Here is a 26,489-nt window from a genome sequence, read left to right as displayed (position 1 = left end):
AGACATCTAAATCAACACTGGCTCCAGTTAGACAACATAAAACTCAGTTGCCTACATTGGCAGGAACCAGAATACAAGCAATACATTCTTCCCAAATTCAATATATTCAAGATACCATGGATTCCAAAACAGTAACAAACAAGCTGCACATCAAGCATCGAATAAGTGTTTCTGGAAGTGCTTCTCAGGATCCAATGAAATGGCTGAAAGGATTTGACTGACTAGGAACCCCTTAAATGTGAGCTCGCGAAAAGCCAATGATGTTTACGGCATTCGATGCCCCAAATATTGTTTACCATGCAACCACACTATTGGCTGCTAATGGCAATGCAGTGGACAGACTGACTGACTGACTGACTGACTGACTGACTGAGGGGGGTTGCGGGACTAAACGGCGAGGTCATCGGTCCTGCAGTTCGAAAGATATCTGCAACAGAGGTGTCAACAAAAAAGAGAGGAAACTAAAAACACACACAGTAGAAGGCATAAAAGGGAAGGTCAAATTGAAGAACTGGAAAAACAGAGGGATAAAAGAGTGATCCTTGGATGGGGGAGTGGTCATGGGCCCCAGACCCAGAAAACACAAAGAAAGGCCCCAACCACGACCTCTTGTCCCTCCTCCAGGGGGAAAGCAAAACCTTATAACTGAAAATAAAAATCACTTTCATGAAAGAAACTGAGGGCCTGTTCAGCCAACTGTGAACTGTCTGCTAATACTAAAGACAAGAAATTTGGAAGACCATACTTAGTATGAACGGCCAAAAGAAGGGGACATTCCACCAATATATATGATACCGTCAGTCTGGCTCTACAACCATATTGTGGGGGTGGCTTGTTACACAAGGGGGGGGGGGGGGGATAGGTGAGCCTAGTATGACCGATGCTTACATGGCATAAGCCTGTGGACTTCTTTCGAGAGGAGCAGAAGGAAAAACGCCAAATTGCAGTAGTCTCCTTCATTGTGCGGAGTTTATTAGTGAGAGCAATAGCGCACCAGATGTCATTCCACTTTTGGGGAGAAAGAGATTTGATGTGAATCATGAAAGGGAATTGGGGTGAGGGGTCAGTATCTGCATCTCTAGCCAAATGGTCAACCAGTTCATTCCCTATGATGCCCACATGACTTGAGACCCAGAGAAAGACAACTGAGCAAGCTGCATGGCCAAGGGAAAAGAGGAGCTTGTGGATAGCAGAGACCAAAGGGCAACGTGTGTAGCAGTGGTCTATAGCCTGCAGACTGCTCACTGAGTCGGTACATATTAAGACACTGTGGAGGCCTGAGTAACAAAATGGAGGCCCATGTTAATGGCTAGCAGCTCTGCTGTGAACACACTACATGATCCTGGCAATACATGGTGTTCCTTGCCAGTAGGAGACTAAAAGCATTCCCGCCCTACCTATCATTTTAGAACCATCAAGGCAGAGATGGTAGCACCCTAACTCCCCAAGGATGGAACATACAAGACACTGGTATATCACAGGGGCGACAGAGACCTTAGGACCCTGGAATAGGTCAGCTCTAATCCGTTGTCAAGGCATCATCCAAGGGAAAGGGGGGCAGGGGGAAGGGGGGGGGGGTCTGCAGGAGGAAATACACAGGGCACATTCCAGCAGTGACTGGAGATGGAGATCCCAACAGAGGGAAGTGAGATGCATTCCAACTGGCAATCCCACTCGAGGGCCAGTATCAGGAGGGAGACATCCCTCATTTGCAAAGAGGATGAGACACATGGGATGGTGAGGGAATATTCGAATGGCGGCTGCATAAGAAACCAGGAGGTGGCTTTGTCGTATTTGTAGAGGGGAAATCCCCATTTGTGTGAGGAGTCTGTCGACAGGACTAGTGCAGAAGGCACCAACATCCAGACACACCCCATAATGATGAACAAGGTCAAGCAGTTTCAGAGTGGAAGGAGCTGCTGAGCAATAAACCTGACAACCATAACCTAGTCCGGACAAAACCAGAGCACGGTATAGATGGTCTGCACCTCAAGATGTGTGGGCCAGGAGGCGGAGAACATCAAGCTTCCACATGCATGTTGTCTTCAGGTGACGAATATGGGGCAACCACGTTAGATTTTGATCAAAAAGAAGGCTGAAGAAACAGAACTGCACTACAACATCTAGGTGCTGGTCACTTAAATAAAATTCTGGATCAGGGTGTACTGTAGGTCTATGGCAAAAATGCATAACCCACTTTTCAGAGGGAGAAACCTGGAAGCCATGGGGAAGGACCCATGCAAAGGCCCATCAGATGGCACCTTAGAGCTGGTGTTCAGCAGATGCTGCTACGTGGGAGCTGCATCAGATGAAAAAATAATCGACATATGATGCCGGGGTAACCACAGAGGCCCAACAGAAGGTACAAGCCCACTGATGGCAATGAGGAAGAGTGTGATATTTAACAGAGAACCCTGTGGGATAATGTTCTCCTGGGTCCGAGAGGTGCTGAGTCGAGTGCCAACTCAAACCCAGAAGAGTTAGAGGCAAAAAAAAACTTAGGATAAAAATCAAAAGGGGGCCATGAAAGCCCCAGTTATGGAGGGTAAGTAAAATGCAATGGTGCCAAGCTGTGTCATATGCCTTATGTAGATCAAAGAAGACCGCGACAAGGTGTTGGCAGTTAGTAAAAGCCTATCTGATTGCTGTTTCCAATCTGAGTAAATGGTCAGCTGCAGATCATCCTTCCTGGAAGGCACACTCATACGAGGACAAAGACCCTGAAATTTGAGTACCCAACATAATCGGAAGCTAATCATCCTCTTGAGCAGTTTACAAAGTACATTGTTCAGGCTAATCACTCAGTAGCAGTTGAGAGACGTTAGGTTTTTCTTGGGCTTAAGGTCAGGAACAACTATGCTGTCTTGCCATTGCAAGGGGGAAGGCACCTGCGAGCCAAATGTGGTTGAAGACCCTCAGTAGATGTGTTGTATCATCTGGTTGTTGATGGAATCCAGGCCTGGGGCTGGGTCATGTGAAGAGGAAAGAGCCTGCACAAATTCCTATTCAGTGAAGGGTTCATTATAGGCTTCAGTTTGGTGGGAATTGAAACAGGGGATAGGGTGGGGGTGGGGGGGGGGGGGGGGGGAGAGGATTCTCCAACTTGTAGTTTCTGCCGGAGAAAAGTAGCAGAATAGGAAGAAGACACTGTTGCTGTCATAAAATGTGTTGCGAGGTGTTCTGCAAGGACCTACAGATCAGTACACAGAGCAGCCTGTAGGGTAAGAGCCAGGACAGCTAATTGATGCTGGTGCCCCAAAAGGCTAAGGAGCTTGGATAAAACCTGTGATGAAGGAAACACAGTGCTCCCAGCATTCCTGTTTACTCTGCTTAATAAGGCAGTGGCCCTTAGCACGGAGATGCTTACAAGTGATAAGGTTGATTTATGAAGAGTGTCATTTAAATCATTGCAGCACCCATCGGCGGTCCTATATAGTGACTGCGACATCCTCGGTCCACCGTGGTACTGGCTGACAATGAGGGGGACCTGAGAATAGGGGACAGCAGTGCCAGTAGCATGAAGAATAGTGTCAGAGACATCTTGCATGACCGCATTAATGAAATCCGAGAGGGAGGTGTTGAAGTGCATAGCAGATGTATATAAAGCACAATTAGCTCTGCGGAATGACCAATGTGGGGGCCTGTCTGCCTGGCGGTGACAGGGGAATGATAGAATCACTGGAAAGTGGTCACTAGCACAAAGATCATGGGGTGATCAATGTAGTGAAACCATGAGAGCAGGGGAGGAGATCATGAGATCAATAGCAGAAAAGCAAAGCCTGTAATAAGTTGGCCAATTAGAAGACCCTTAGCTGTCAAAGTGGCACTCCCCCACAGGTGGTGGTGTGCATTGAAGTCCCCAAGGAGGAGATATGAGGGTGGGAGTTGCTGTATTAAGGTAGGCACTTCATTGTAAGAAAGTGGCCTATCTGGTGGGAGGTAGACATTGCTCGGGTTGTTAGCACTTGTACTGCTATTGCTTCCCGGTTAGTATGAAGGGGAATCGAGTCACTAATAACATTGGTGCAAAACAAGGAGCAGACCCCTCCAGATGCAATCCTGGGGCCAGCACGGCTCTGGCAGTATGCCCGATAACCCTGAAACATTGGAGAGTGGTCATCATCGAAATGCATGTCTTTAAGAACAGACAGAATGCAGAATAAGAAGAATCAAAGCATTGTATTTCCAGTATGTGACGACAATATCTGTTGCAATTCCACTGGATTAGTATACAGCGAGAGTCCAGGTTAGACATAAAGAAGCTGAAAGGAATTCCTGTCACTCAGTCGGTGGTCATCACTGCCGAGAATGGCATTACATCCATAAATAAGATGTCAGACGCAGGTTGTGAGGGGGTAAATGACATGTGCGGGGGCAACAGGGAGGCGGCCTCCTCCTCCTCCTACTACTACTACTACTACTACTACTACTACTACTACAGATGAGGGCAGGTCAGGGCAGAGAGACGCCGAGGGGAGGGGGCCTGGGAGAGGGAGGGGGGGGGGGGGGCGCCATCACTGGTGGGTGCCAAAGAAGGGGCGCAAATTCTTTGGCCAGGGAAGGGGAGCAGCACCCAGAGTGGAGGGCGTGGGAACCCTAGGAGAGGGGGAGGGTGAGGAGGAGGGGGACAGGGTTGAGGTACGGAAGAGGGAGAAGAGGGAAATGACATAACAGAGGCAAAAGTTGACAAAAGTGACACTGGATGGAGTTAATCATATTTTTGGCAAGCCTCAGCATAAGTTAAGTGATCCGGGGACCTGTACTCTTGGACGTTATTTCCTCTCTTGTAAGCTGAGCAACCTGATGAGTGTGGAGTGTGGCGTCATGACAATTTACACACACAAGATGTGGAAAACAGGGGCTTCCCTCATGAAGTGGGTGTCCACAGTCACCAAACAGAGGGTCCACCGTACAGCGGGAAGACATACGCCCATAACGCAAGCACCAAAAGCACCTCATGGGTGGTGGGATGTATGGCTTCATGTCAAATCAGTAACTCATGACCTTGGCCTTCTCTGGGAAAGTATCTCCCTCAAAAGCCGGAATAAAGGTGCCAGTACCAATGCGGTGGTCTTTATGAACTTGCTGCACACATCAAACAAAATGAATGAAGTGTTGCTCCAGATTATCCTCATCAGTTTGCAGGATGAGGTCCCAACGAAAAATCACTCCCTGGACCACATCAGTGATTGGTGAGGGGTAATGGACACCGAGACATCACCTTCACGTGCATGAAGAGCTGCAGATTGGGCGGCAGAAGTAGTTTTGATCAACAGGGAGCCCGATCACATCTTACTGAGAGACTTCACTTTGCCAAACTTGTCTTCAAAATTCTCCACAAAAAACAACAGCTTTGTGGCAATTAATGTGTTCCCGTCATCCTAGTACAACCCGGTAGTTGGGAAAGTGTTTCATCCCAATATGGTGAGCCTGGCCCTCCTCCCAGGGTGTAACCAGAGGAGGGAAGGCTGCAGGTTCATACAAACCAGCATTTAATGAACATTTACCACTTGGAGCTACAGTCTTTGGAGAACAGCCAGATTTTTGCAGCTTGATATGCTTCATGCGCCAAGCATCCGGCCTGATACCACCCACTCCGATTAGGGGCTGTCCCCATGGGCACAACTCAGCAGCCGCAGTAACTGGCATGGCAGCCATTGCTAGGTGTTCTGATGCTCCAGGATAACAACCAGCCACTCCTTGGCATACATGGGGAGGCAACAGCTCAAGTATCAGTAGTGTGATCCATGTATTGTCAGAGGGTTCAGCCAGATAGGTACATAACAGCCCCATCACACGGACTAGTTACACGTGCTGGGGCCCTAGCAGGGTGGAGGGGCCTACGGTGGGGAAAGTAGTGGGGGAGAGGAACAGATACTCGGAAGGGAGTTCTTCCCTAAATGGCTCACACTAAAAATAGAACATTTAGAAGTGGAGGTCAAATCTCAAGGGTGGGCCAAAACACCAAAAAGGCTGAAAGAGAACGGGCAAGAAGAACAAAATTGGAAGCAATACAGAAAACCAGATGGAGGAGAGCCAGTTCAAAATAAATCAGAACACCAAGAGCAGGGAAGAAGGGGGCAGCAGGGAAGAAGTGAAGTTGGGGAGGGAGGGGCTCGGGGAAGGAAATGCAGCCAGGGAAGGAAGAATTGGGCTGCAATAGCTCAGGGCCCCATATGTATTATGCACCAACCCACGAAAGAACTGTGAGCCCCCAGGGAGGCAGGGCACGGGACTGGAGGTATCCAATGGTGAGCACAGCATGAGGTTACAGGGCACAGTTGAACCACTTAGTCGACAAGTAACTCTCACCTTTGCTACAGTGCTAGTGGTGTTGATACGAAGCAGAGCAATGGTGATGATAAACAAAGCAAACATTGCATTTAATGTACAACAGTTGCTGAAGTTGACATTTCACCAGAAAGGAACCCAAGGAATTTTACAGACTGAAAAAGAAGTGGCAAATGAAATGTTAGCATGTCTGCAAGATGAGTCAGAAGAACAAACATTTGCAAAAAAATGGCTCTGAGCACTATGGGACTTAACATCTGAGGTCACCAGTCCTCTAGAACTTATAACAACTTAAATGTAACTAACCTAAGGACATCACACACATCCATGCTCCAGGCAGGATTCGAACCTGCAACCGTAGCGGTCACGCGGTTCCAGACTGAAGCACCTAGAACCGCACGGCCACACCGGCCGGCAACATTTGCAGAACAGAGGACAATATGTCAGTGTGTTTCCACTATGAACGTCCCGCACATGTTGTACATCACTGCAGAGAAAGAAGGTGAATTTTTGATAACTACTATTCTACCTAATGTCAACCATCACAACATTATTATTCATGCTAGTCAGATCTAGATGATTATAGTCGACCTGTGGTATGGAGCCCACTGCCATACTCTGTATGAAGAAGTTGCTCCCCAACACACCATAGCCATTCCCTGTTGCCATACAGAGGTACCACCAGCCAGACTTACGCCTAGCCACCAAATTTAGGAAAACTAAGCAAGGTAACCATCTATAGAGTTGAAGACACCACAGATAGTGGACAACAGTCTTCAATAAGTAAGGAAATCTGACTGACATCATCATCAATGGCCACCCTGCCTGAGCATTAGTCAACTCAGGAGCTTCCTTTTCTGTAATGCCAAACACTTATCGTAGTCAACTAAAAACAGATGGTTTCATGATATGAAACTGATTGTGCTGAAAGTCACAAATGGGAAATACAGGTGGCTAACAGGAATGGGTATTCCAATAACTATCAATGACAGAATGCAGCTCTATGAATTTGTTGTTTTAGTAGAATGTAATCTACATTACATTTATTAAGAAAAATGTGCACAGTGTGCTCTAGTCCTTGTTTTATTACTGAGATTCATCCTTCTGCCCCCCTTTTTTTTGCATATATTCTTCCACAATGTTCATTACACAATTCACACACGCAGTCTCCATTCAGCTGGTGGAACCTAGTTTTGGCAGAACTTGAGGTGAAAACCATATGTTGCCTATCATTTACAACATGCTGAAGTTTGTAGTTTGCCTGTTATCATTCTTCCATTATTATGGCATCAATTGAGTAGAAATTGTACCAGGTAGAGCTTTTTTCCTATGAGTATTTGGCATGTGCTTTTGTAGGCCTTTGTGTTTGGCAGGAGTATCTGCATTCTGATGTTGTCTATGAAGGCTTCTTTTGTTAAGATGTCAGCCAGTCTTGGAGGCACTGACTTCCTGATTCCCATGATTTGCTTCCTATAGCAGGATTTGCCTTTCTCTAATGTCACAAGGTTGTTCATGTAGTTTGTCCAAGACTGTGTGGGTCCCATAAGTTGTGCCGTTTGTGCTATGGCCATTTTAAATGGTGTTATTGTCAGTTTTACTGAGAGTTATTGAGGCTGTTGGATATTGTAAATTGCTTTTATTACTGCTATTGTTCTTTCTTCCACATGGGTGTTGAATGATGTTTACAGTGTAAATATTTTGGAACCACTTCTAGGGGTTTATTTTGGGAGGTCAGAGCATCTTTTGTGAGAGTTTACCAGCTTTTCTGAAAATCATGTGTTAGGTTTTGTTGTGATTTATTTGTAGGTCATTTTCCAAGGCCCAAGATGTGAGACTGTTTAGCATCTTTTGTAGCTCTTCCTTGTCTCTTGAACTTTTATCACATCACCCGCATAAAGTACGAGTGTTGCTGTGCTGTCCATAATTATCTTTGTGATGTTTGCTGTTATGATGCTGAACTGTGTCTGACTGATCTGGTTTTGTTGTAGCACTTCATTTGTTTGTGTTAAATTCTTGGATAGCGTGATACCATCAGACATTTGAATGTGGTTGTATCTTATGATGTCAAAGTACTTTTGTTATTTGGCATGTGTCACCTATTAACAGGTTGAGTTCTCGGATGACTGTTTTTCTGTTAATAGCTTCGATGGCTCAGCAGAATGTTATGATGATGTTATTCTCAGCTGGGATTTCTTGCAGGTATCACAAGCAGCCATGGACCGTGGAAGATCTGAGCTCCAGACTGGTGAAGCTATTCCAAGAAGTACACATAACAAAGATTTCTCTGCGCAGTTGTTTGCCATTGAAGATGATGTTATCCCACAATCATGAATGAGAAGAGTTTCAGTCATCAATTGAGATGCTCAGTTAAATTGTGAAGCTTTTGTCAATTGCTGCTAAGACTCACAAAAGAAATTTATGGGCAGCAATCTTGAAGTGTTTCCATGGCGCTCCTGTGATTCGTGAAGACCCTGAACAGAATCAGATGCAGCCATCACTGACCATATGTCTACCGATCCACTACACACTATTTAAGCCACTGGAATGCAAGATACATAAGCACATGCTGCAATTACCTTTGGGGCATATGGTACCAATTCGGACTGAAACAGTTCCATTCCACCAAACCAGAATCGACCTCTAGGGGAAGTTCCTGAAGTCAACACAAGGGAACTGATGTGTAATGGTCTGCACTGACTACCTTACTCACTATGCAGTCAACAAAGCTGAGCCAACTGCAAGGTTCCGTGCAGAAGAATCATTTTGAAGCATGGAGCACTCAATGTGTTGATCTCTGAGCATGGAAAAGTTTTCCAGTTGAGACTAATATAAGAGGCAACTTCAAGTTGTGACATGACATAAAGGATATCAACTGCTTACCACCCACAGACAAACAGCAACACAGAATGCTTTAATAATTTGTTGGGAGATAGGTTCTTGATGTACAGTCTTAGACATAAAACCTGGCTGCTGGCTGGCTGCCAACGAGACTATATCCAAATCATTCACTTAAGGTGTCAATAAAACCAGCTGCTCCTCAGAATTCCAAGTCCATCCACTAGAATGTGAAAGCATCATCTCCTGCATGCAATATTACAGTGCTGTATCTGCACGTACACACGAAGCCCCGAGTTCAAGTCCACTCTTTCTTTTATCTTTACACTACATTTTGTCAATCTGCTGAAAGTATCAGTCTGATGGAACTTAAAAGACAATTTGCTTCACTTTCTAATCCAACAGTAACAGCAAAACATTTCTGCAAGAGAGCTCATCATTGCATCAAGGTCAGAACAGTTAATGCTTGAGTGTTTCCTCACCTTGCGGCAGCCACCAGCTGCCTGACACCAGCTGCCGTCGGACCAGCTAATCACAGCGTGCCATAGTGCACCTTGGCACGTTTCTGCTATTGCATTGGTAATCATAAAATTACTTCATATTGTAATTCGATTTTCATGTGAAATAACTTCGATAAACAGAGTGATCACTGTACAGTAATACACTTAGATTACTACGAGTGTATTTATCAAGAGTCACTTTCTAAGTTTAAGTTCTAGCATTTGTGTTACACTTAAATATTGGATTTTACATACTTGATCTTGTGGAAGTTGTTAAAGTTTTATAAAATAGGGTTGCAAGTGGAAAAAGGTATAAGATTTGTGACATATTGTTCCCTTTAGGTTTAATAGAGTAATTCAGGCAGTAGAGGCAGCTTGAAACATTTGTATCATATTTGGGGTGAGTGCTATCAGACAAATATATCATAACAGGATTTCCTTGTTTCAAGGCATGAATGATTTTCCACATTCAGGAACTCCTGATAATTGACACACAACTACAGTCTGTAAGAAGATGTCACCTTTACTTCATTCACCACACAAATATAAAAAGTATTTCCTCTCAAGCTTAAAAAGAAACTTCTGGAGTGACTAATCCTCCTGATCCTCGATTATGGCGGTCCTATTCCTCAAGGACTTTCAGTGGTAAACCATTCACTCCAGGGTCTTTCCTACAAAGCTCGTTTAGCCAGAGCTCCAGTAGCTAGTGGGACAAGTTTGGTCCTTTCCTGGTTTGAGGACATGTATCAAAACTGACTCTCCCCCAAGTTGAGAAATTAGCTTGCCTGCCAAATCAACTTAAAACATTCAAGGAGGATTTCCTTTATGCTGCTTTCAAATGTTGAAGCACGCTGTACTGGATTTCATAGTGACCAGGTGCAGTATCGTGCCTCAGACAGTGCCAAATTCAGCTTCCACATGGAGAAGGGGCATTTTTAAAACTCAGAATTGTTGTATCTGAACTCCAGCTTTGCCCTTGCAATATTCATGCAGTAGTGGTGGAACGCCAGATCCTGGCTGGCATCGGTAGTAGTTGCTGCAAAATGCTCTGTCATTGTTTGGGCAATATCTCCTGGCACTGTTTGAAGACACCTCTGTTTCAACACTACTGCTATCAGTAAACAACTGCATTTACCGGAAATCCTCCTGATGGATTCCCATACTTTAGTAGAACAAGAGTAACAGTTGATAGAGACCAGGAATGCTTGCCAATGACATTTCCCCCCTCCCCTCTCCTTAATTATGTGTTGAGTGTTACCTCTTGCAACTACAAAGGCTGTGAGGTTGTCTGCCAGTGGGTAGCATTTGAACTGTCATAGAGCCATATGTCTGACCCAGATTGCTGAACAACACTCATTGGTCCGTCAAGGTCCAGGTTGCCTTCTAAGGAGACCTGAGGACTTTGGGATAATGGAGAACTCATGTGACATGGTCCACCCTTTTCTGAACATTGCCATTGTGTTAAAACACAGCCAGCTGGCTGAACAGTGTCCATGCATTTTGGCAGCTTCCTTCCAACTAATGCTTCATCCGCCAGGTGAACCCACAGTGAGAATCATCTAGTAGCAGCTGAGAAATGAGTGTCATTGACTGTTTTGAGGATACACAGCTCCCAAGACATCAGAAGGCTCTCCAAAACTTGACACCTTGGGTAAACAGTGTTCGAGCCCCATAACATTTGTACACTATGGGCATTTAAGTTGCCCACTAGGAGAAATGGGCAGAGGAGTTGTTCTGTAAGGCCTGTGAGAGCCTTACAGTCTGTCGCAACCTGTGGAGGTAAATACAGTGAGCACCCTGATCTGCTGTCTCACATGAACTTCAATGGCTAGTGCTTGTAAGTTGATAATCAAGGGGAGAGCAGAGTAGTAGTGTGCATTATTGACAAACACAGCAAGCCCTCCCTTTGCTCTGTCCATAGTCAGGTCACCCTTGTGGTCGAGGGTATAGCCCCGTAGCACAGGGGCATCAATAGATTTACAATGTGTTTCTTGTAAACACAAGCACAGGGGGGTGCGCCTGTGCAAGAAGTTTCAGTTCCTCCACATGAGTCCTGAACCCATTCATGTTCCACTGTAGTATGGGAGCTATTTATCATGGGGGTTGTACTGAAGCAAAAGCTGTAGTGAATGTGGGAGGCTGCATGGCCCTATAGATCTTTTTGGCCTCCTCATATGGGATGCGCTTCATTGTTTTAATCTCCTCTATCTTCATTTCAGTCCCTTCCCCAACAAAGCATTGGGTTGGGGATGCAGAGCCACACATTTATGCAAAGGAAATCTGCCTTGAGATGCTCTAGGTATTTTGTGCTACTTAAGGTAAGGATACAGGAGTTGGATTTTACCAGATCCTCATCGAATCTTTTCATGATACTTTCCATGACAATGATAAATTCTTGAGCCCATTCCTCTTTCAGTACTTCTTTTGAAATCTTGACAAGAACTCTACAGGACACAACACTTCTGCTGCAGTTTAAGGCACTGTGGCACATTGCCTAATGCATTGAGCTTTCCAGGGGTTCGCCACTTGTTCGGGCAATAGAAGTGGTCCATTTCACTGATTGATATTAAAGTGCCAGACACACCCTCTAGACAACATTTCAACTGGCAGATTCCCCAGAGGTTGCCTGTTAACAACTGTTCCACCTCAACCGCCACACATCTCATCAGACTTTTTTTTTTACCATCCTCATGATCTGGGTAGCTAAGCCAAGATCTCCAGACCCTGTGACACACAATGTTCCACCACTATGCTGCGCGGTAGTTGCTGAAGTGTGCCCAGAGCTTATGGTTACAGAGGACTGGCATTTACCAATCCAAGGACTTTCGGGCAAGAACTCACATTGGTTGGAACTGATGATAACGCTTGTGTGTGAACGTTTGTGATGTATGCTATTTTGACCATATCACTCCTGCCTACAAACAATCATCATGACTATGTGCCGATAAGCATAGAGATTATCATACCCTGGGCTTGTGCTATTGTTTTCTCAATTATTGTACTCCCTCTTATTTATCTTCAACCCTTACACTACTACCTGAACAACACAGCAGAAGTATTTGTTCTCAACAACGTAAAACAATCTCTGTTCCAGTACACAACACCAACACATCCTCTAAATCATTTTCTGTACAAAGAACCAGACTTTGGGACAATCTTCTTCAGAATATTAGAGAAATTAAAATATTTTCATGCTTCAAAAGGCAGTTTCCTTGAACATCATCATTTTTCTCGCTCAGCATTCCAATGAAACATGAGTTATGATACCTTCGTGTTAACTTCTTAAGGTGAAATTAATGGCTGAACCCTAACAAAAGACACCTCCTCAAGCAACGAGCAGTGTGAACAGGTAATATTTTGCATCTGGTGCTACAAGAAGGGTGTTGTGCACTACAAACTCCTTCCCAGGTGTCTGTCCATTGCAGTTGGCATTTCTTGCCAACAACTGAAGCGCCTTTCCATCACAGTATAAGAAAAATGACCAACAAAATTGCATCATGTGTTGCTACTACATGATAATGTAATCTGCTAATTTCACAAACAAAACTATCTGGGGACAGTCTTCCCTCACATACTTTTTCTACTGATCTTGCGCCCTCAAATATTTACCTTTCCTGCTTCTTATTGAATAACAGCCAAGAAAATTTCTTTTCATATAAAACTACACTTCAAACCTGGCTTGACAACACTTTTAACTCCAAACAAGTAGGTTTCTACAGGTGTGGGCACAGTAAACTACACTGTTTAAGATAACATTAGATAATATATTGTTGATGATTAATTTTGTCACTTATTTTTACCCTGTGTTCAATAAACTAATGGAAAAATGCTGTTAAAATATGCAGTGTACTAGTACAAGTGAATTATACCTTACTACTATAAGCTTACACTGAAACTGTTTTTTAATAAAACAAAGAGTCGGTAACATGTGTATTCCTAAAATGGCACTAATTAGTAAAATATTATGCACTTTGGACTTGGAAATGGTCTGTTTTTAAGTGCTGTCCTGTGTCATACTGAGGTGAAGTCCATGGTTTCCATACTGGTAAAGGTTGCAACATGTATCAATTTGAACTGTCCTAGACCTCAGATTACGTTACACATCAGTCCATCGGACAACCACTATTTCGAGGGGAGGAGGGGGTGGGGGGGGGGGGCAGCAATATCACAGTCTAGTTGAAAGTTTACATATTGTATCTTCTTTCCTTTCCATAATAAACTACTAAATAATACCAAAAGCTAATGCCAAGATAAAACATACTGATAGCATATTTATGCACCTACGTCACATTTCCCGACACTTTATCACCACAAATCATACCATGCTTAGCCTTTTCCTTGTTTTCGGTCCTAAACTTGAGACATTTACTACTCTGAGTGTTAAATCTGCAGTATTTACGAGTTTGTGAGACAAGACAATGAAGTTTCCATAACATCACAGGTCTTGTGCAATGGTTGTGATTTTTGGATGAATAAGTAAATAATGACTTTGAATCAAATGGGACAGTGATGTAGAAAACAATCTTCATTGCCCATATTCTCTAGCATGTTCACACAATGGAACAAACAAGATTACAGTACATACTTCTGTTAAACTAATACGTGTGTCTCAGAATCTCTTAGAAAATGCAGAGGTGAATAAAAATATTCTGAAAACAGCTGGATGCAAACCTACAATCTGTGACACTATAAGTATGTGGCTACATCCACTACACTACCATAACCTTCTGAACTAATGTTCCTCGTATAATATGATCCCTTAAAAGCCAATATGTTGGTAACTGATGATTACAACAAACAGTACTGAGAACAACATGTTTCTGATAAACCTTCAATGCACCACTGCCTTGAAATGGCATATTTTCATAACACACAAGGAAAATCTGAAAACAATGAAATGCAATAATTCTTTAACTGTCAATACGACTTTTCCAGTCATTTTGTTACATTAAATCATACCAATATTAGTGTATTTTCGAGAGATCTTTGTTGTGCTTGTGCTTTGAGACAGTATTTATTGATAAGGTGTTAGTTATAAAATAAACTCCACCAAATATAGGCTTCAACTTGTTAGGACAAAAACCAATATGGTGTCTCCCAAATTCTGCTTGTGACCTTACTAGCCTCAAAACCATAAACTGATAATCTAGTGTCAAACCTAAAGTGAAAATCACTGAGATTATTCAATGGGAATGACAAGAAAATATCAAGTGAATTTAGCAGGATACTTCTGTTCCGTCCAGGAAGAAACTTGATGGCCACAGAGTTGCCAAACATACTCTGGCTAGTTGCCAAATATCTGTATACTACTAGTAGGAAGAACTTGTTTCACAAGCTGATGTATTCCTTGAGTGGGCTTGGGAGTGACTTCCAGCTTGCGTCTCAAACACACAACCACTGAGGGATATACTACCAAAAGTATATGTCACCGAGTTTTATTCTTTTTCCTGTAACAAGGTTTAGGGATTAGAACTTAGCCACAAATAATTCTCTGCTGTGCCAATTGAAAAGTAAACACTGTAAATCAATAATTGTCACAACTATTTTTGTCTTTCTGTCTTAAGTATATTGAAAACTGAAATACTCCTCCACCAGACATGATTCACATTTTTGGAATGTCACCAGTGGTTACACTGTAAACATTACGAGCAGGCAAAATGTCTTTTGACCATTATAAACATAGAAAACATTTTCTTAAGAACATTGTCATTAGCACTATCCGCAAAAGACAATAATTCAGCAAGATCACAAAACGTGTCCATCTGGAGAGGGACTTCATAAGCTACGAACAACAAAGTTCTAAATCAAGAACATCTACCGTGCAAGAAAACCCTTAGAAAAAGGTGAAGAGAAAATGAAACCAGTGAATGTGTCTTACAACTTTCTGCTAACATGAAAGGAGAATCAACTATCAGAATGTGCAACAAGGAACACAAAATGCTGACAGTAATGTCTAGAGTAAGTCACCCTTAACTGAAACAGTCATTCAGATTATAAATACTGAAAGAACAACAAGTATCATCTACTCATAATAATTACAGTATAACTGCTGTTGATGCCATGAGAATACCAGCAAAAAGCATCTATATTTAAGAGCTTTTCAACCTGCAGTATCCTTATGACAGGGAGAACCATAAATAACTACAGGTTCATCAGCCTTAGCTTGAGGCCCATTTTCTATATAGCACCTCACAGTCAGCACATAGTATTATTAATTTAATCCCTGATGGTGTCATATGAATGACACATCTACGCTACCTCAATCTCAATTAGAGAAATGTCCAAGTATAATGTGACGGTACAGCTGGGCAGGTGGTTCTACAATTTGCAGAGACCATCCCTGCTCTCATGATTCCGATGTCAAACTATCACTACTTTCTTTTCACAGTAGTCACTGTTAGCCAGATTATAACCCAGACTTCATTTCTGCCTGTGAAAGAACTGATGAGTGTGTGAACAGAATCAACACCACTGCACCCCACACACAACACGGATTCATTATATGCCAGTTAATCTTTCTACTAATGAGTTAATTTCTTTCACAGCAGACTGTCACATCATTGTGAAGGTGATAAACAAGTGTTATAGCCTACCACACAATCAGTCACACCCACTGCCTCCCTCTTCCCCCACACCATCTGTGTACACCTCTGACGCAGATTAATATCTACTTTATCAACTTCATGTTGTTAGCTTTTCTGCTGTTGCTCCAGTGTGGCAATCATCCTATTTTTCTGTTCTTCTAGCTCCATTATTCAAAAACTAGTGAAAATAAGCAACAAAAGTGTCTATCAAATAATAATACAGTAACACTTATAGATGAACTACCTATAAGGGGCAGTCAAATGAAAGCAAGAGAGATGGAAAAATGTACATAAACTGATTATTATTCCAAAAGTAATAACCATAACTATTAATACATTTACCCTACTGTGTGACAAGACGGTCAATGCCTTCATGGAGAAATGTTTGTGGTTGCCTACAGAACCACGATTGTACCCAGGCACACACCTCTTCGTCAGAAGCAAATCAATGGTCACGAGTGCCTTTTTTCAGGGCTACAAAAATATGGAAACCGCAAGGGGAGAGATGAGGACTGTATGAAACTGTGTAAGGGCAAACTAGCAAAACTCCTGCGGCAAAGTCTAAAACCTTGGCAACAGGCAGATGGACCTAGGTACAATCACGTTTCCATAGACAACTGCAAACATTTTTTCATGAGGCATTGACTGTCTTGTCTCTCAGTGGGATACATGCATTAACAGTTATGGTGACTACTTTTGAAGTAATAAACAGTTTACTTACTTTTTTCCATCCATCTCTTTTTCATTTGTGTGCCCCTTATACAGGGTGTATGTTATAACTTGGAACAACTGAAAATATCAAAAAATATGTATCACAAGGAAAAAATGTTTCAGATGGAAAGTTAATATTTTCAGTTGGGACATCTGTCTGCACTAAAAATGGCCACCCTATGAACCCTCCGATGGGGGGAGCTGACTTATTCTCAAATGCAAACATTCTTTTATATGGCATATTCAGACTCCATGCCAAAAAAATACCTAGGTTTTGCCAAAAACTATTCTTTTTCCATTGTTGTAGGTAGCACTGTAATTGAAAAAAATTAAAGTGTTTAAAAAAAAAAAAGAACTGACTCATTTGATTCTACATTGCATCTTCATTAAAAGTATGAACTTTTTGTTCTAAACAGTTGATATTATTGTTAAAAAATACATTTAGAATTGTCAAGTAAAACTTTTATGTCCAGTCATTTTAAAGTCTGGAAAACAAGCTTCTTTTAATAGTTTTCTGTTGCCTTCAGGATTGGTTTTGGTGAGACTGCGCACCATCAGGATACTTGATTTCAGTGAGTCCCTTTGAATTTCACCATCAGTGAGACTGATTTCAGTGTGTTCTGTCCAACCATTGTAACAGTCATGCCAATTACAACATCATCTACTACAAATGAAAAAAAAATTATTTCAGATAAACCCCAGGTATTTTTGGCATGGAATCCAAATCTGCTCTAAAAAGGAGGTGGTTCCAGTTCAAAAACAAAAACCTGAACCACATATGGGGTGGGGGGAGTGAGTCTTGTTAGGGGGTAGACAGTTTAGCACATACATGTCTACTTTGAAAATATTAACTTTTCATCTTGAACATTTTTATCCTACAATGCATATTTTTCAAGATTTTTGTTGTTCCACATTAAAACAAACACCCTGTGTACAGACAATTAAAATCTACACAGCACTACAGTACAAACTCTAGGCTTTCTTAAGGTTCCAGTACTACATTTTGTTGTGGTCATTTTCATTTGCAGCACAGGGAGGAGAGGAGGAGGAGGAGGAGGAGGAGGAGGAGGAGGAAGTGGCAGACATTTGGAACAGACATTTCTCACAAAGTAAAAGATTGTAATTTATTCATAAAATAACCTTCTTGCAGTTGAAAAATAAAAATTTCTAATTCATTGTCACTTATTATACAAGAACCATTCAGAACATTACATCCAAATTACAAGTAAATATCTAGGAAATTAGCAGAATAATTCAGCATAGATCCTGAGAGTCCATAAACTATTACTGAGTTGCCAAACATTTTCCTGATTGCACATTCTCATCGGTGATCTACATATTACCTATGTAATGACACATGCAGCTGCAAATAAAATTTCCATGAGACCTTAATGATGGAGTAATGTTAGAAAATGAAGTTAAATTTGGCCTGTGTACCTGTAATATGTATTTATACAAAGTTTGGTCAAAAGAATAGAGCATAGCTGCAATTTTTAATGAAATAAGCAATTACTGTGAATAATACTACTCAACATAGCTTGCTTCACACTATCTTGCCTGTTACATATGATTTTTGCACATGTAATTATTCTTTATGCACCTCATTTCATAAACTATACTTTTACATACTATACAACAGGTTAGAAATTGATCACTTCACAGTTAAATCATGCACTGTTGTTTGTAAAATACACTGCAAGGTCAATATGAAAACAACATCTCTTCTATTTGGCATCAGTTTGAATAATCTGACTTAATTAACATAATCCTCAAGTCATGAAGCGCTAATAATACAATTCTGACAGCAGAGTTTTCTGTGTTAATTACATTAATTCTGCAAATAACTGCATAGCAAATATTACTGTCTCAACAAAAACAATCAATTTTTGAAAATCTAATGTAATTGGAGAGAGAGGAAAAATCTATTCCCAAGCAGCAGCAGAAAACATGTGCAAAGGTATTTACATTTGCAAGCTTCCTGAGCCAGTGGCTCCTTCATCTGACAGAAGGGTTGAATGGGAAGAAAGAGGGGTGAATGCCCTCTTCCTTCCCCTTCATCCCCTCTGCCAGGAGGAGGAGCTAAAGCTCACTAATCCTGCAAACTTAAATAGCTTTATACATGTTTTCTCCTGCCGTTACTTGGTAAGTACATTTTTTTATCTTTCCAATTGCATTATATTTTCAGATATTACTGTCTGCTATGCTGCCGAAATGACAATCACTACATAGGTTCCATTTGTTACAGTTAGCTAAATAATCTGCTTGCTGCATTACTACTGTTCTGAAATACACTGACCATTAGCTGTGTGAATAAACAGATGCTGCAATCCGATTCACATTTATCTGACTTTGATTGCCACCACACAAAACAATGACTAAGAAAGTTTGTCAAATTATTCCTATATCATAATTTATTAGTTCATAAGCACTTTTGTTGCTATTTTCTGGATGTTTGCCACACAGAATATCTGACAACACAAACCTGGATAACTAGATATCAATCTGCACCCAGTGTCTTAATTTATGAAACATACACAACGTGAGCAGTGGAAAAGGGGGAGGTGTGGAGGGTGAGAGGGAGTGGATGTGAATGATTGTGTGGTTGACTATAACACATTTATTGCCTTCACAATAAAGTGACAGTCTGCTGCAAAAGGAATTAAGCTGCTGGCAGAAAGATGCAAGCATAGGGCACATTGCTGAGATTAACTGGCATATAATGAGTCTGTGTTGTGAGTGGGGTGCAGGGGTGTTGATGTTGTTCACTAACTCATCAGTACTTTCACAGGCAGAAATTAAGTCATGGCTACAATGTGGCTAACAATAACTATTGCAGAACCATCTGCCCAGCTGTACGGGACTTTCAGACACGCCTGAAAGGACACCACACATTCATATAATAATAGTAGTAGTAGTAGTAGTAGTTTATTCATTCATCCAGAGACAATTTACATTGCATGGATTTCGTCAAAAAATACATAGTATATATATATACACACACATATAGGGTGAACAATACTATACAAAATACAGATGTGCATAGTAGACTACACAACATCAGACCACAATGAAATAGCATGTACAACTTTGATTATTTACATTGATGTATGAGAAAGACTTTTTACATAGAATACACAGTTGATATTTAGATATAACACATACAATTCTACCACTTTTGTACATATTATTTATTTAGATCATAGCAACAGTCAGATAAAAATTACTATTGGCACAGAGTACATAAATATAATTGTTTAGTATGAAGCTATTCCAGGTATTCTTTTACACTATAATAGCAGTTGGTCATTAAAAATTTGAATACTGCTTCTTTAAATGAAGACAATTTTTTATTTCTTTTATCTTTACCGGTAGTTTGTTATACAATCTGCTTCCTTGTACGTTTGTTTGTTTCTGCGCCAAAGCCTTGTTAACTCTTTTTATATGAATGTCATTGCACTTTCTTGTGTTGTAAGTATGTAGATCCGAGTTGGATTGGAAATTGTTAATATTTCGTTTTACATTAATTACGCTTTTCTGTATATAGAGGCACGGTAGGGGTAGAATATTCAGCTGTTTAAATAATTGCTTTGAAGGAGTTAGCCTTGAACTGTTTGTAATTATTCTAACAGCTCGTTTTTGTAGAGTGAAGATGGTTTTGAGATTTTTCTTACTATGACCCCAGAAGATGAGGCCATAGGTAATAGCAGAATGTATATAAGAAAAGTAAACAGCTCTGCTACATTCCCTACTACATACAAAGCTAATAACGCGTAAAGCAAAGAAAGCAGAGCTTAACTTATGCGAGAGATACAGGATATGGGATTTCCAGTCTAAATTTTCATCTATATGTACACCTAAGAATTTTGTGGTAGCAACTCTCACAATTTCTTTATTTTGTATTCTGAGATCTAGATCAGAGTGTGACTTTGCTTTCCTGTAATGGATATAATTAGTTTTAGAGATATTTATGGTTAATTTGTTCACTTCAAACCAATTTTGCAAATATTCTATAACTCTGGTTGCAAATGTTGGCAATACCCGGTTTATGTCAGTTACTACAATGTTTGTGTCATCCGCAAACAGGGTTATATGAGTACCATTTACTGGAATCTTGATATCACTTGCGTAAAGAAGAAATAGGAGAGGTCCTAGAACACTCCCCTGCGGTACCCCTATTGGCACAGTCTGAATATCCGATCTGTAAACAATACTTTGGTTTTTACTGTTTGTTGTTGCAATTTCTACTACCTGTTTCCTATTATGGAGATATGACTGAAACCACTTTTTAGCTACTCCTCGTATACCGACATATTCTAATTTGTCTAGCAGGATATCATGTTGGACAGTATTGAATGCCTTTGAGAGGTCCAAATTTATTCCTATTGTACTGTTGTTCTTATCTAGCCCCGTTACAATATTTTCAATGAATTGGGTGATGGCTGACTCTGTACTCATTCCTCTGCGAAAGCCGTGTTGGTTTACAGACAATAGATTGAATTTCTCGAGGTAATTTGTAATTCTGTTTTTCATGACGGTCTCTATTACTTTTGAAAATACCGATAATAAAGCTATTGGTCTATAGTTTCCCACTTCATGTATATTGCCCTTTTTATACAATGGTTTTACTTTTGCAATTTTTAATCGTTGTGGAAAGACACCTTCTGAAAATGATATGTTTATGATGTGTGAGAGTGGGTCTGATATGACACTAGCACATCTCATCATGACTGAGCAAGGTATCTCGTCAATCCCTGAGGACATTTTATTCTTCATTGTTTTTATTATTCGATTAACTTCCAATTTGTTCATGGGAGGTAGCAATAATGAATCAACACTTTGTTCTTCTGGGATTGATGTTCTACTAATCTTAGAACAATTTTTATGCAGATTGATTGGACTATTTATGAAGTAGTCATTAATGTAATTTGCTAAAGTACGATTTCTGACTAGCACACCTTGATCATCTTTTAAAACAAAGTCATCTGGATTTCTAACATTTTTGCTTGGGCCTATTTCTTTTTTTACTACATTCCATATAGCTTTTGATTTGTTTGCTGACCCAGCAATTACACTGTCATTGTGCATTGTCTTGGCTTTTTTGATCACCTTCCTGTAAATTTTCTTGTATGTCTTAACATAATCTGTGAAGTGTTCATCTTTGTTATTTTTTTTGAGTTGGCTGATATGTTTTAGTGTTTGACTAGATACTCTAATAGCAGGTGTTATCCACTGGCTTGTGTTCCTAGGCATGACGTTGATCTTTGTGAGCTTTTTTGGAAAACACATCTCAAATAGGGACATGAATGTACTAGAAAAATCATTGAAAGATTCCTCGGTTGTTGTTTGTGCAAAGACATCTTCCCAAGTTTCATTAGCTAACAACTGGATGGAAGTATTTACTTTTTCTGTATAGAAGTGCCTTTTGTATCCACACTTATAATTTACTGCCTTGGGGATAGAGTAATTTATGTATGTTAATAGTGTATTGTGATCCGAAAGATCTAAGTTTACGTTTAGTGGCTCAGTGATACCATTCTCCATATTTGAGAAAATATTGTCTAAAAGAGAAGATGACAGTTCTGTTATTCTGGTGGCATCTGTAAAGAGTGGTTTCATGTGGAAGCTGCTGAGTATACTCAAAAGCTGTCTTTTTTCATCACTTTCAATTAACAGGTTAATATTAAAATCTCCACATAAAAATAATTTCACTTCATTACTATAAAAAGTGTTTAATGCTGCTTCTATTTTTTTGAAGAATATGTTTTTGTCACCCAGTGGAGATATATATACTGTAATGACAACTAGTTTTTCACTCTATGGCACATGATTCAAAATGTTTTTCTATATTTAGATGGTCCAATTCTGTTTTCACTTTTAACTGCAGTCCTACTCTAGAGTAAATGCATACCCCACCATTTTTAAAAACACTTCGGCAATAATGTGTTGCTAAATTAAACTTGCTTATATTTATGAGACTTAATTCACTAGCCTTGCACCAGTGTTCGGATAAACAAATACAAGAGACATCAGCAAGATTATTTAAAGCTACTTCTAGATCTAGTACTTTGTTTCTGAGGCATTGAATATTCTGATACATTATCTTGACTGTTTTGAAAGTATTTTTTCTTTTGTCATTACCTGGTAATGTGCTGCTTTTTCCATAGTAGTTGTGACTTATCTGCAAATTTTCTTGCTGATTTGTCACAATCTTTTCCATTTCTTTGTCTGAAGCCATAAAAAATCCTTATTTAATGATGTAGATGTACCTTGTCTTTGACTCCTCCTTAGGCAGTGTTGTGTTGCTGCAACTGTTGTTGATGGTTTTGTTGCTGCTGCTACTGTTGTTGTTGGTTCAGTTGCTGCTGCTGTTGTTGCTGCTGGTGCTTCTGTGGCCGGAGGTGGTGGTGGTGGTGGTGGTGGTGGTGGTGGTGGTGGTGGTAGTGGATGTGGTAGTGGTAGTGGATGTGGTGGTGGTGCTGACAGGATTCTTCGTGCTGTTGCTGCCTTTGATTCTTTTATTGGCACTATTTCTGTTGGTGGTGGATCTGTTGTTGTAGTATCTGTTGGTTTTGCCCTGTAATTGCTGATGCCTGTGGTTTCCTTCCTCTTTCCTGCCAGTGACTGTAGTGGAACTGCTACAGTTGTTGACACCATTTCTGCTTCTGTCGCTTGAGCTGCTGCTGTTATTGGTCTTGTTGCTTGAGCTGGTTCAGATGTTGCTGGTTTTGCTGGTGCTGCAGTTGTTATTGAATTTGATCGTGATGCTGTAGCAATTTGTGGTTCTGTAGCTGCTTTAGTTTTTGTCTCCAAGACAGATTCACTTCCTCCGTGGTTGCTTCCAGTAATGTATTGGTAGTTCATTACAATGGCTGGTACTGACTCATAGATACTTTGTTTTTTATATGGTTCTAACGTTTCGTAAATTGCGTTGCACAGAGATGACTTGCCTCTTCTATTCAGGTGCATGCCATGTTTTGTAAAGCTGCATCTATCCAGGAAATCAATTGATAGAAATCTTATGTTTGGGTACACTTTACACGCTGTTTGTATCTGTTTATTTGCTTCCTTAATTAATTCGCCTAGATTGGCAATGGATCCACCTTCTTCAGTGTGGATGCACAAATATGTCTGATGTCCTGTGGGAATCTCAGAGTAGCAAGCATGGAGGAAATGGACAGAGACTGCAGATAGGTGGCACTCAGTGGGAAATGTATCAGCCATGAGGAATGCTGAGATAGTACATGCAGATATGATAACACAGTGACTAACATGGCTGCCTAGTACGCAAGAGATCCCGGGTTCGAATCACTATCTGGTACAATTTTCACTTGTTGCCACTGATTTTGTGTAATGTCCCTAAGCACCTGACATCAGTAATCCAATCCAATCCCATCCCATCCCATCCCATCCCATCCCACCCCACCCATCCCCCCCCCCCCCCCCACTTTCAATTTACATATAATTTTATTTTAAGGCTTGACACTGCATTACCAATTCATGGTTTTGAGTCCTGTGAAGTTGTTCCATACACAAATCATTACTAATCTCATCTGTATCAGTATGATTTATCTGTCCTATGGGCAAAAGGGAGAGACACATGTTGCATCTCTTTGCTAGCTCTGAGGTTACAGGATTACACTGTAAAGTGATTGCTGCATTAACTCTCAGTTCCAGACTCAATAGAGTCTTCTATCTATTCTGTGACAGAGCCACAAGCACTCGGATCAAAAATCAATAAGAAAATCTTAAGTAAACTTCTCCATCATAAGGCACATCTCTATCTCCAGCACCTCATAGTGTAAAAACAAAAAACTTATGATACTCATACCTAATAATACCTTTATCTGATTCTGGTGACAATTTTTGGTTTTTGTGAATACACAATTTCATACATAAATTGTGCCACCGAATAATTTAGTAAATGGCTTCTTACGCATCTACTCCAACTCCCAAATGCCCACGCTACTTGAGTATGGAACACAACAGCACACTAACACAGACCACTTCGAAGTTCAAAGTGTATAATATCTTACTAATTAGTGCCTTTTAGGTATGCTTGTGTTACAGATACATCATGTTTTACTAAAAAACAGTTCCCTTGTAATGCTAGTGTGGTAAATTCTCTTCCATTTGTATTAGTATAATGCATATTTTAACAGTGTTTTTCTGTTCGTTTACTGAATGTAACAGCAAATGTAAGAGAAAAATTAACCCTACACTTTCATCAGATTCAAGTATGCAAAATCAAATACATAACTGCAAGACAAATGCTAGAACTTAAATTAAGAAAATGACATTTGATAAATACACTCATACTAACCTATGCGTATTGTGTCACTGCACAGTGTTAATTCAGTTTTTCAAAGTTATTTCACAAAGAAATGGAACTACAGTAAGAAAAAACTTTATGCTTACCAATGTGAGGGCAGAAATGTGCCCAATTTCCACTACAGCACACCGCAATCACTCGGTCTAATGGAGGCTGGCATCAGGCAGCCAGTGGCCACTGTAGGGCTAGGAAACAGTTGAGCATAAACAGTTCTGATCATGATGCAGCCATGAGCTCTTTCACAGAAATGTTTTGCTATTACTGACTGGTGAGAAAGTGAAGCAAATTACCTTTAAGATTCCATCACACTGATAGTTTCAGCAGACAGCGGGAAGACATGTGCCTGAACTTAAAGCACCACATAGGGGGAGGGACATATGGTTTAACATCACAGTGGTAAACCATCACCTTGACCTTCTCAGGCAATGAATCACCCTCAAAAGCCAAGATGAAGGCACCGGTAGCAACCATGTTGTCTTTGGGTCCCCTGTAAATGCGCCGGTTGAAATGAACACCCCGTCATTCTAAATTGTAATGGAGCTCTTCGTCAGACTGCAAAAGGAGATCACAACGGAAAATGATCCCCTGGACCATGTTGAGGCTTTTATGGGGAGTGACGGAAACAGAAATATCACCCAGCTTGTCACAGGCAAGTAACACTCGGGATTGGGCTGGAGATACTGCCTGAATCAAGACTGCGCTGTTTCGCATCTTGGACAACGCTGTTACTTCTCCAAACTTATCCTCAAGGTGTTCAACGAAAAACTGAGGCTTCGTAGGTAGAAAGGAGTCCCCATCAGTTCTGCTACAGACTAAAAACCAAGGTGAATATGGCTCTCTCCATTCGGTAGCCCTACGTTCCTCCCATGGTGTAGCGTGGGAGGGAAACAATTACGGTCATACCTGTCGGAATTGTATTCAATCTTGTCCTTCTTAGAGACTGCTTATGCCGTACGGTCACCAGCAAGAGATGAGTTAGTCCGCTTCATTGCAGGTCATCTGCCCTGATGCCACCCACTTCAATCAGGGGATCTCCCCACAGGCGCCAACCAGCCAAAGCAAAGGCCAACTGAAATGATGGCTGTTGCCAGGAGTCCTTATGCCCCAGGGAGACAGGCATCTACTCCCTGGCATATGTGGGGAGCTTACAGCTCAGACATCAGCAGTGCGATCCCTGTGTTGTCAGTGGGCTACCACCAAATGGGTACATGACAGCTCCACCACAACGGACTAACTACC

General features: G+C 41.1%; 1 protein-coding gene across 1 annotated transcript in view; it reads right to left on the bottom strand.

Moving 5' to 3' along the window:
- The window catches only part of LOC124721656 (LMBR1 domain-containing protein 2 homolog), a 110,384-nt gene that overhangs the window by 73,630 nt on the left and 10,265 nt on the right, over positions 1-26,489 (bottom strand). The gene's annotated exons all lie outside the window — the stretch shown is intronic.

Source organism: Schistocerca piceifrons, chromosome X, assembly GCF_021461385.2.
Source record: "Schistocerca piceifrons isolate TAMUIC-IGC-003096 chromosome X, iqSchPice1.1, whole genome shotgun sequence".
NCBI lineage: Eukaryota > Metazoa > Arthropoda > Insecta > Orthoptera > Acrididae > Schistocerca > Schistocerca piceifrons.
The sequence above is the reverse complement of the archived record's forward strand: the minus strand, read 5'-3'. Positions and strand labels throughout refer to the sequence as shown.